General features: G+C 37.9%; 1 long non-coding RNA gene across 4 annotated transcripts in view; it reads right to left on the bottom strand.

Annotated features, from left to right (window-relative positions):
- Nucleotides 1-8,708, bottom strand: part of LOC125689095 (uncharacterized) — a 30,211-nt gene extending 21,503 nt beyond the window's left edge. For 3 of the 4 annotated variants that reach the window (XR_007375033.1, XR_007375036.1, XR_007375032.1), the window contains exon 1: nucleotides 8,668-8,708. This is a non-coding gene — a long non-coding RNA (uncharacterized LOC125689095). The remainder of the gene's footprint in view (nucleotides 1-8,667) is intronic. The other variant, XR_007375035.1, reaches the window with a different exon arrangement.
- Nucleotides 8,709-11,135: the final 2,427 nt, after the last annotated feature.

Raw genomic sequence — 11,135 nt, forward strand, 5'->3', positions numbered from 1 at the left:
CACAGCATCAGGCTCCCTGGCTCACAGAGAGCAGCCGTCCCACACACTGCCCTGACAATTGGCAAAACTAGCTGGTTGCCTGCCTTCAAAGCCCTCCTGGTAAATCTGGGCTGTGATGAAGCTGAATCAAAGTCTGGTTTGGTTTAATATGTTAACAGTGCTTCTGACAGACCAACACCGTTACACATTGTTATTTTCACTGCTTTGCATTCAAACCTGTTTGTAGAGGACCGTGTGAGAGAAGTAATTCACGGCATATTCAGTGACTAAAAAGCATTATTGGCATTAGAGACATCAGCAACTTGGAAACTCAGTATTGATCTGAAAACCTAGGGAAAAAGTAATGAATTATTCTACTCTCAAGTAAGTCATGGCTCTAAAATTTTTTTTTTTTTTTCATTTTCATCTCTCTGTAAGCTGTACAGTTTAGAAAAACCAATCAAGAAATAGATGGGTGTTGAATATTTTGCATTTTAATGTCTCATTATGATTTGGCAATTTAATACTTCCCATTTGGAGTTATAGGCTCTTCTAAAATTTCAGTTGGAGGTACAATGAACAGGAGTCTTTCAGTCTGGGGAAGACAGTTCAAGCCTACATTCTGAGGTATTTGTTATCTGAAAATTAAAGATTTCCTCTGAACATACTTCCTATAAAATCAGGTCAAATTCTTTTGTCACTGTTAAGATCTAAGTCATAGTAACTTCACTGACTTCAGACAGGGAACATAGAGAGCTCCAGTATTTATATAATTTCATGTTTTCTAATGTCATCGATATGAGAGCCTTCCCCAAATCTGTATGGACATCAGAATTATATCCCCAGATACTTACCCCAAAATGATATTGATTAGTTAACAGCTTTTGACACTATGCCCAGAATTATCTTTAATAAATAATTATCCTGCTCTCTAAAGATCTTTTTCTGCCTCGAATTTACGTAGTTTTTACAACAAGTCTATTTGATTAAAAGCACTATTAAATATGGTTAAGAACGATTGAAACCAAATTTGAGCAATTCATCATTTTGAATTCCACTGGCCAATATCAGCAAGTATAGAAGTAGATCTGGCTGTTCTTCACTTGCATGTGTGTAATTTTTCAAAAGATAATGCCTGTTCAGCCTGGCAGATATCCACAGGGCATCTTACAAAAATTCTATTCCCCAACACTGTTGCAGTTACAATGCTCAATAAAAATCACAGAGTTTGTTGACTGATCTCTGTAGAGCTCAGGGTTCTCTAGAATCTAAGTCTACAGTTTATTATTGTCCCATATGAATTACTTTGTAATTACTTTGTAATTCGTGTGTTCTTTTCAGTTATAGTCACAATATTTTCTTTTTTTCCAGGTAGATATTCCTAAACTCAGAAGCAAAATGAAATTGCGTGCTTTAGAAATGACAAATACATGAGTTTGTAGATATTCATATGTGGTCTGCACACTCAGAGGTGACAAATTACGCTTGCTTTAATGTCGCTGTTTTGTCCAGTGCAGCCAAGCCACATTCACGCTTTCCCATTTTGTGCTTGTGTCCATTTGCTGAACAGTTTAGCATCCTAACACTATGGGATTCCTAAGAGATAGAAATACAGACAAAGAGTTTGGATACCTGTGTTGGATTTACCTCTGCTGGCAGATAAGTTTCCATCCAGTGGGATGTGGGAGAGAATCAAAGGGAAAAAAAATCCATGGGACAAAATAAAGACAGTTTGATAAGTGAAAGGGGAGAAAGAAAACATTATGCAAAGGCAATTACTTGCTACCAGTAGACCAGTGTTGCTTGGGCAACAGCTACTTTGGGAAAATCTCCTTTTAGCATGGAATATCCTTTTGGCCAGTTCATGTCAGCTGTCCCAGATGGGTCCTCTCCCAGCTTCCTGCCCACCATCAGCCTATGCACTGGAACGGCAGAGTGAGAAATAGAGAGAGCCTCAACACTGTAGGCACTGTGCAACAGCAGCTAAAACATTGGTTCATTATCAACAGTGATTGGGTCAGCCCTCTAGAACACATCACCATATGGCTACAGTAAAGACGACTTTTTCATTCTAGGAAAACCCAGTACAGTGCCTCTCATGGAATAGGTGTATGTGCTTTCTGGAAACTCCCACAGGATAGCACTGTTTTTGTCCAGTTGCAAGAGCCTGTTTGGTTTAGTACACTGAAGGTATTCCCTGGCTAGAGCCAGTTAACTTTTCATATTACTGCAGTTCTCAATAGTTTTAAAATTTCAATTTGTAGATAGCCATTCATACAAGTAAGAGAGGACTCATTTGTTCTACAATATGGAAAATAGACACAGAAGTCTAAAATACTTCGCAAAATGGAACTGAAAAACGTGACAAGTACTGCTTCTTGTTCCATCACCCTGTTCATGGGTATTGCTGAAGGTATACCACATAAATGGAATTGAGCACATTTGCAGACACAACTTGGCTAAGAATAGCTCTCATACTTTTTCTGAGAAAGCAGATGTGGAAGTTAACTCCTATACTGTTAAATAAAACAAAGCCAATGAACGGTTTACTGACCTTGTAGCCAAACGGCATGAGCTACCTCCACACTGCATAGCACCTGACTCCGATTCTCCTCTGAGTTCTATGAGGAGTTTGATTTCCTGTTCTCAGAAGCTGTGCTGCCATACACCAGAGAGATGTTCTTGTAGGATGAGAGGAGAAAAAAAAAAGTCTTTTTTCTTGCCTCTAAATGTGAAATGAGGGCATAGAGCAACATCTGAGTGTACAAATCTTACAGGATTGTGCTGAGGGATGGTAAAGGGCAGAAGGAAGTAAGCCTAATGCAATATTTTCACACAATGTACTGAAAAAGGTGTCTGGCACATACTTTCCCCTGGATTGTCCTTGGGTATTGTCTCAGAGAGCATTAGTTGGCACAGACAAAAATGGCAACAAGAGCTAAGCAGCGTGGAAGGGCAGTCTCATGTCTTAACCCAGTTTTGCAGCCCAGACATAACAAAGGCTGGACAAAGACCTTATTTTTTTCCACCACTGCACAAGTCAAGAAAGCCAGGGTCTTATGGACTTAGCTTTACATTACTAAAGTAGAAATTCCCAATACTGCTACAGGTGCACAGCTAACTTAATATTGGTTTTTTTTATTGGTTTTACAATTACTGTTTGTATTACTGGCGATGAAAAGTTACAATGCTTTTGCCAATTGGAAACTTGATTTCAGGAATGCAGCTGAAATGAAATATTGTTTCCAGATACAGTAGATTTCCAACTGCATCACCTGAACTCTGATGCACAAAGACTGTGCTCACACAAAAGCAAAGAGGCATATTAAGAAGGGTATTGTATCATGGATTTGGGGAACAGCATGAGCACCCCTGCAAAGCAGTTACAAATTGTAGCACAGAAATCTCACAATATCTGATATTCATATTCTTTGACTTTGCCAGTGACAAAGCAATCACAAGAATGCTTTTGACAACTTGTATATTGAGGGATTCTGCCTTTTCTCTTCCATTGAAGGAGAAGCCCTGCTTACAAACCACACCACTGCAAAGAAGTTCAAATATGCTTTCAACAATTGTGTAGCTATGCCTGTTCACAAAGCTGAAGGAAAAGTGGCAGTTGATTCAGAAGCACATAGATGCAAATGTTACCAACATCACATGGGACTACAAAGTTCACACCAGGACACAACATCAACAGAACTAGAGAGAATCATTTTGGAAGCTAACTTTCTCTGTTACAGAAAGACTCTTTCACTATTTCACACAGATGAAAAGTGCCCTCTCCTAAGCAATATGGGACTAAGGTCAAGGGAAATTAAGCACCATACAAGTTAATGTCTATGCCACACATGGTGGTTGCAATGCATAATCAACTGTAAATGCTGGTACAATCCTGTGGATTGTGAAATACCACAGGGCATGTTTTAATAGGTTAAAGGGTATTGAAGTGCCTGCTGTACTTTTTTTTTTTTTTTAGACTCCTGCCAAATTAATTTTAAGGATTGCGTTGGATAAAGGTCAATTCGTTTAACAAATAAAATATCAGTTAATTGTATCCCTGTGCTTGCTGATTAAGGACATAGGGAGCTATTTAACTCGTTCATATACAAAAGCTCAAGCGTTTATGTTTGTCCACATTTCAATAAAACCTTTATGAGAACAGTGGCTTTCTTTTTCTTGCAATTAAAATAGAGAATAAGTAATTGAACGTGGTAACAAGGCAAGGGAGAGAAGCTTACAACAATGTTAAAAACAAGTAAATGCACTTTGATCAACAGCAGAGTTCAACCTGCAAATCAAAAATGGATAAATCTGTGTCCCTTCTTGCTTTTATCTAGCATGGGATGAATTCAGTGTCAAGCACTTCACCTTCTTCCTCTCTTCCCTTCATTTTGCCACCATGGCGGCATTCAAACATTTGAAATACTAATATTCCTCTAAAGTCCAAGTGACATAGCCTCATCCCGCCAGCAATTATGGCCATTTTCATGCCATCCTCGGTGGGAAGAGTGCATTTCCTGTTAAATCAGCAATGAGTTCACTTTTAAGAAACAATTTGTGATCTATGAGTCATGATTGGCTTAATTATCTTACACCTCTTTCCTCAATTTTCAGTTTCTAGCATCACCCATCCTGAAGTTGTCACTTCTCATGATGAAAGTAACTGGGAAAAACACAATCCAAACACTAAATACAATAACCTTAATTGATCCTAGTCCAGTTAAAAGTTCTTACCCAATAACAGTTGCTTAAAGCAGCATCAATCACATCTTCAAATTGCACAAATAGAAAGCTCTACTGAACTTCTAGTTAGTGTTCTTACTTTCATGATAGCTCACTTGGCACTGCTACCAAAAGCTATAAATGCCCAGGTAAGCAAGATTGTTCTATGAAGATGAATATTTCTATTATTGAAGGCAAAATTATGGTGCTTTCTCTCTGTATAGTCACCAAAATAAAAGTAGCCCTCTCTGTACAATGAAGAGATCATAGAATGGCCTGAATTGAAAAGGATCATAATGGTCATCGAGTTTCAACCCCCTGCTATGTGCAGGGTTGCCAACCACCAGACCAGGCTGCCCAGAGCCACATCCAGCCTGGCCTTGAATGCCTCCAGGGATGGGGCATCCACAGCCTCCTTGGGCAACCTGTTCCAGTGTGTCATCACCCTGTGTGTGTGAAAAACTTCCTTCTAATATCTAACCTAAACCTCCTCTGTCTCAGTTTAAAACCATTCCCTCTTGTCCTATCACTACCCACCCTTGTAAACAGGTCAGCTGCATAAGAACAGCTAATCTTGACTTCCTGTACATAACAGATGTTAGCCAGCCACTAGGTATCATTAAGTCTCCACTGGTACCATGAGGAAAAAGGTGGTGCTAAATGCTAAATAACGCTACATAAAATGTTACACATCTTCCAGTAAGTGGAACTTACTGATGGGAAGAAGCTGGTGAGAAGACAAATCAAGGGGCTTGGGAATAACAAAGGCTAGGGCAGGACACATCTATACTCAAGGCTGCTCCCTTGTATCTTCATGATGATCTTATTGTAGACTGGGTGCGTAAAGAGGTCAAAAGTAAGAAACTGATACGTACTTAAGACCTGAGGAGAAAAACTCAGAACTGAGTCTGCAATATTGCTACATTGTTGGCATATTTTAGATGGAATCCAGGCTGTTCCTGCAAGAACTGACTTAGAGGAAAAAAATGACCTCATTAAACCTTACATATCAACTTTGTAGAGTATTAACTATAGTATCATCTATACATCATATTTTATTGCAATATTTATTACTCTTTGTGGTAAAAAATAAATAATTTATAAAAGACCAGATTTGGTGAATCTCAGTTTATCAACAATTCTGTGAATTAAAATTAGATGAGGTTCACTTTAGATAAGCTAAGGCCATCTCTCCATCATACATTCCAGCCTGTTGTCAGTAGTCAATTATGTACAGAAGAAGCTTTAATGCAGTGAGGGGCTTTGGTGTGCCTAAATCCCTAATTTGAAATTATGACAGTAACCTGATGTTTCAGAGCCAAAGAAAACTTCAAAAGAACCACACCCCTGTAAAACAGCAAGAACAGACACAGAACAGGTTGCTTTTTTCTCCTGCTCTTGATAGGAATCTCAGATCAGAACTGATTCTCAGCTGCTCTCCTTCCATACTTAGCACAGTATTGCAAGTGTTACAACATCTCACAGACATAAAGGGGATGACAAATTCAAGCACTTCCCTTTGTTTATGACCCAGATATTTAATCAGCAACTGTTTACTTCATCCACCATTCAGTTATTTAAAGATATTCCTGCTTACCTTTGAAGTTCCTTGTTAAGTCTGTGACAAACTTTGAAAAATGCTGCTAATTCAGTTTTGTTTTGTAGATCTATGGAATGAGAACAGTTCTTAAAACTGTTTTTTCACTGTATTTTTAGATTAACATAGCTATAAGATAATCAGCTAGATTCTTCCAGAAGGACTGAGGGTTGTATTTCTGACAGTAAAAGGAAGGTGGAGCACTGCTGCATCACAGAGCACGCAGTCTGCACACTGGCTAGAATGCAACCACCTATGAAGCAGCATGGCAGTAGCATTACAATCCCTCCACCTCACTTTCCTGGTCCAAACTGCCTCATTAAGCACTTGAAAGGTAGCCACAGTGTCAATAAATACCTCTGTGTATATATCATTGTCTTAAACTTAAATTGTTCAATGGGAAAGGATGCCTTTAACTGATTAATTATAACAAAAAAAATATATAGGTAAAGAATTCATGTTGTTGTGAAGCATGAATACTTTAAGGATAGTAATACTTGTTAGTAAATGGAGGATTTGAAGTAATAAGAGGGAGAGTTTATGCCTGGCACTGGAGTACTGAAACACAAATTGCATTTCCTAAAGCAAACAGATAACCTACCACTAATTTTCCCTGGTGGAATGAATCTTACTGACAGTACAATTTTTCTGCTCACATTCATCATGCTCTGGGATGAAAATGTAACTTATGTTTTTTAAAACTTGCTATCCAAAAAAACAGATGTTTTACACATTATAATGCATTTGGCAGTTATATAGATGAGTGACAAATCTTAACAGCACTGACATCTGGAATATATGAATTAGACGTAGATCAGGAGTACCCTTATAACAGGAGCAAACAAATATTGCTCTCCTATGTTGCGTAGCAAAGCAATGTACTTGAAAACAAATATTTTAGTTTCAGAATGCATTCAAGCTTTAACCCTCAGGAAATCAGTCATTATCTGTGATTAATGACTGACTGGTAGTAAACAGCTGAAAGCAAAGATAAAATTAATGTTCTAGTCAAACATCAGCAGGTAACATTTGGCTGAGCAGTTGTGTTTCTAAATCTACCGTCACATAAAATGTCACATAATGCATATCATATTATGAAACAGATATTTTTCTCAAAAGAGAAACAACAGATAACTGAGGTATATTGTTAAAGTGGAATCAGGCTTTACCTATGAGGACTTTTTTCCTATGCTGACAAGCAGCTGGCCTCCTGGTGAACCAGTGCTGAAATACTTCCTTTTTTTTTTTTTCCCCCCTCTCCTGTGCATGGCAGTTCAGACACAGCACTTCTGAAAGATGCAAAAACACTTAGGGTGCAGACTTTTCCTTATTTTACTTTTTTTTTTTAAATAGATATGACAGCTTCAACAGGACACATTTTCAGATACAGAATATCTCTGTGCTTTTCCCAAGAAAACAGAGAGCAGGAAAATAAATTTCACAAGACTTCATTATAGTTTTACTCCAAAAAAAGCCTTGGAGAAAGAAGGTGATGCAAATGAAGAACATAGAAGGCCAGAAATTCTTTGTTTGACAACTATTTCACCTTCCTACTTCTGTAAACCTCAACTAACATACTGGAGTGAGACACTGAAGGTCATTTTCACAGGTACAGAAAGGAAGCTGCCAATAATTTGGGAGATGTGACTGATGCTAGGGCTTTTTTCAAAGAGGAAGAAATCTAAGTTTGTTTCTAGAGTTCTTAATTTATACAAAATCCAGCATCAAGAGTTGCACATAATAAACCATTCAACAGCTTACACATTAAATAATGTGTCTTTACCTGCCTTTCAGTGCAACATGATTTGTCAAAGGCATTGCTGTAGCTAAGTTACTTGTAATAGGAATATCCGTAGCAGTGAAACACTGCCTCATGAATAGTTACACTGCATGCTACTACTCAACAAAGTTAATTTGTCTGGCTTGAACTACCAATCAATATTTTTTCCATTAACTCTTCAGGAATGAAAGGATACTGGAGTGAAACTATTGATATATTCAGTATCTATTTCCAAAATAACAGTTTTGGAAAACGCATGAGCTAAAGTTATTTATCATTTATTGGTGTTCAAATTTAAAATACTTTAAAGCGACCACAGAAGCCACAAAAAGCCCCAATCCCTTAACCTTAATGCCTTCTCTATGCTTTTTGTCTATTTGCACGCTCTCTTTGTCTTTTCTGACTTTTCATTACTGGTGAAGACGTGGATTTTAGTCATATGTGATTGGTGTCAAGAATATCCATCAACTACAAGTAATCAAAGGAAAACAATAGCGTACAATCAATGAATATACAAATTCTATAGAATACCAAAGAGCTTAGCCATATAGTTATTACACCAAAGCAGAAAAGACAGAACACTTACCCATATCCTGAGCTTGCTTACAAAACCCCAGTGGAGTGGATCTCCAGACAAGATCCTTCCCCACTGGTAGCCAGCTCTTAAATAGGTCTAGGAGGGGTGCAGCCAGGCTCCACCCCTTCCGGCAGCACAGGTGAATTGCCTTCAGCTGTGCTCCTCTGGCTGACTCATGGCTCGCCTCAGGTGATCCATCAGAGGTTCAGGCCGTGATTCAGCAGTTCCCATACAAATAGTAAATGTGTTATTTCTCAGAGTCTTGAGAAAGGATCAGATGAGTGTGTGAACTGATCTAAGAACTAATCTCAGAACAAAATACTGAATAACAAACAAAATAATACATAAAGGAAAAAAATAATGTGAGGTGGGCAATAGAAAGCCATTTTATTCATCGAAAATTCAAGATCAGTCATACTATGCATTAGAACTTAAAATGCACCTGATGCACTTATTCTCCCATAGATTTCCTGCTCCTTTACAGGACAGCCTTACCAAAGCTGGAATTCATTACTGTACTTTTGTAAGTTTTCAAACGTACATTGCTTTATCTTGTGAGCTGAGAAAAGTCAGGGTAAAAGTCAAGGTAAAATGAAATTACTGAAATAAATAAAAGCAATGGCACATCATCCAGAGATGGAACTCAGTCCCATGCTCTTGCTATTCATTAGCCTTCTCCTTTGTTTTTGAGAATCCAGAACTTGAAATTATTTCTGATAATGAAATCTCACCACCGTCATAGGATAAAGCACAGCAGAAAACAGATAAACAGTTTTAAACAATAAAACTGACCAAAAAAAAAAACAAAACCACCAAACAAACCACAAGCATATTCCTCAAAAAGGCACATTTTTAGAAATGAAGGTAACTGCATTCTTGAAAATGCTTCTTACAAATGAGAAAACAGACCTGTAAGTGCATTGCTGAAATTCATGATCAAGCTACCCATTTTACTAAGCTGCAATGGGCTTCTTGATGTTGGCAAATGGATTCTCCATATAGAACAAATGGGAAGGACAGCAGAGTGAACAGGGCAGTGGTTAAGGATATAACACACTTAATTCTGGCATAAAATAAAGACAACGTGTAATGCAGTGTGCTTCTATCTTGCCCTTTTCAACATTTTCAGAGCAGCATCTAAAATACCATCTGAAAGAACCTTGTTGAGATTCTGGAGGCAGCCTACACCTCTCTCTGCAGACTAAGACAAAAATCCTTATTATTTGTCCCCCATGTTACCACTTATTTTACTCATTTACAGATAGAGTTCCTAAGATCTTCCTTCTAATTATGAGCCTCTGCATAATAAAAGCTGCTCTGAAGAACCACTGATGCATACAGTCAGATGCGACTTCCAGCTGCTATGAGTACAAAGCAGACAAGTGTATAAACGTGGCAGTCAGACAGGCACCTTCATTCTTTCTCTCCTCACACCTGTCTTGGATGTTAGTACCTAAACATCATCTCTACTTAATAGAACAGTTATATACAGAACAACAGTCTCACAAAGTCATCATCACAATTATACTGCTGTACACACACTGAGGGCAGTTACATGCATAGTGATGTCCTGGCTGTTTCCCATATGTAACTTATAGCTCACCCATGCAGCTGCTGTAACTGTGATCAACATCGCAGTGATGGTTCTGAATCTTTAGACCAATGTGCCATCTAGTGACAATGCAGATGAGCCTGAAAACCAAACTGATTATTTCTTCCATTTTATCTGAAATGGAAATCACTGACTTGCTACACGGACTGGCTTCAGATTGCAAGAGATTTGTATTTTCAGGTTTTTGCTTTGTAGTGCAGGAAAATGCACTCTGGAATCTGGAATCATGAGTTTCCATAAAAACCTGTGCTTGTGTTTGTTTTGAACAAATTCTTAGCCCACAGTGGAAAGCTTTGTAGACATTCTCATTGCCAGCATGTCAGATTAAGTTTACTATTCATATTCTTAGAAAATCCTTTTTTATAGCAATCCAAGAAACTCTGAAGTATTCAAGAAGCTATACTGGAGGTTTTGGTCTGAAAAAATCTACTTAATGTACACATTAGGAAGAGGTGATCATTCAGCAGAGTAGCAGAGTAGTATCACCTGCATTCTAACCATACCTGATGCAAACAGAAGGCTCTAAGTAAATAAAGTTAAAGTACTTGGAAGGAGTCTTAAATTGAGCTTCTTAATGGTGAACTCAAGAGAAGAAAACATGCATCATACAAGACAACTAACATGTCTGAGATGGGGTGGTAAAAACCAGAAAGCCTGCTTTAACTACATCATTCATAAAATATACTTAGGCATGAATAAAGTCATGAAAAAGAATCAACTGTTCTCAATCATTTAATAATAAGAAGATAATCATTATTCAGACCTTTTATTTTTTTTTTCATTGAAATTACTCAGCTGCTACAAAAGTAGAACAAGATCAGAAGAGGTCTCAATCTGGAAAGTACTTGAGGAACTCCAGGAGAAA

This window comes from Lagopus muta, chromosome 2, assembly GCF_023343835.1.
Source record: "Lagopus muta isolate bLagMut1 chromosome 2, bLagMut1 primary, whole genome shotgun sequence".
In the NCBI taxonomy this organism is placed as follows: domain Eukaryota; kingdom Metazoa; phylum Chordata; class Aves; order Galliformes; family Phasianidae; genus Lagopus; species Lagopus muta.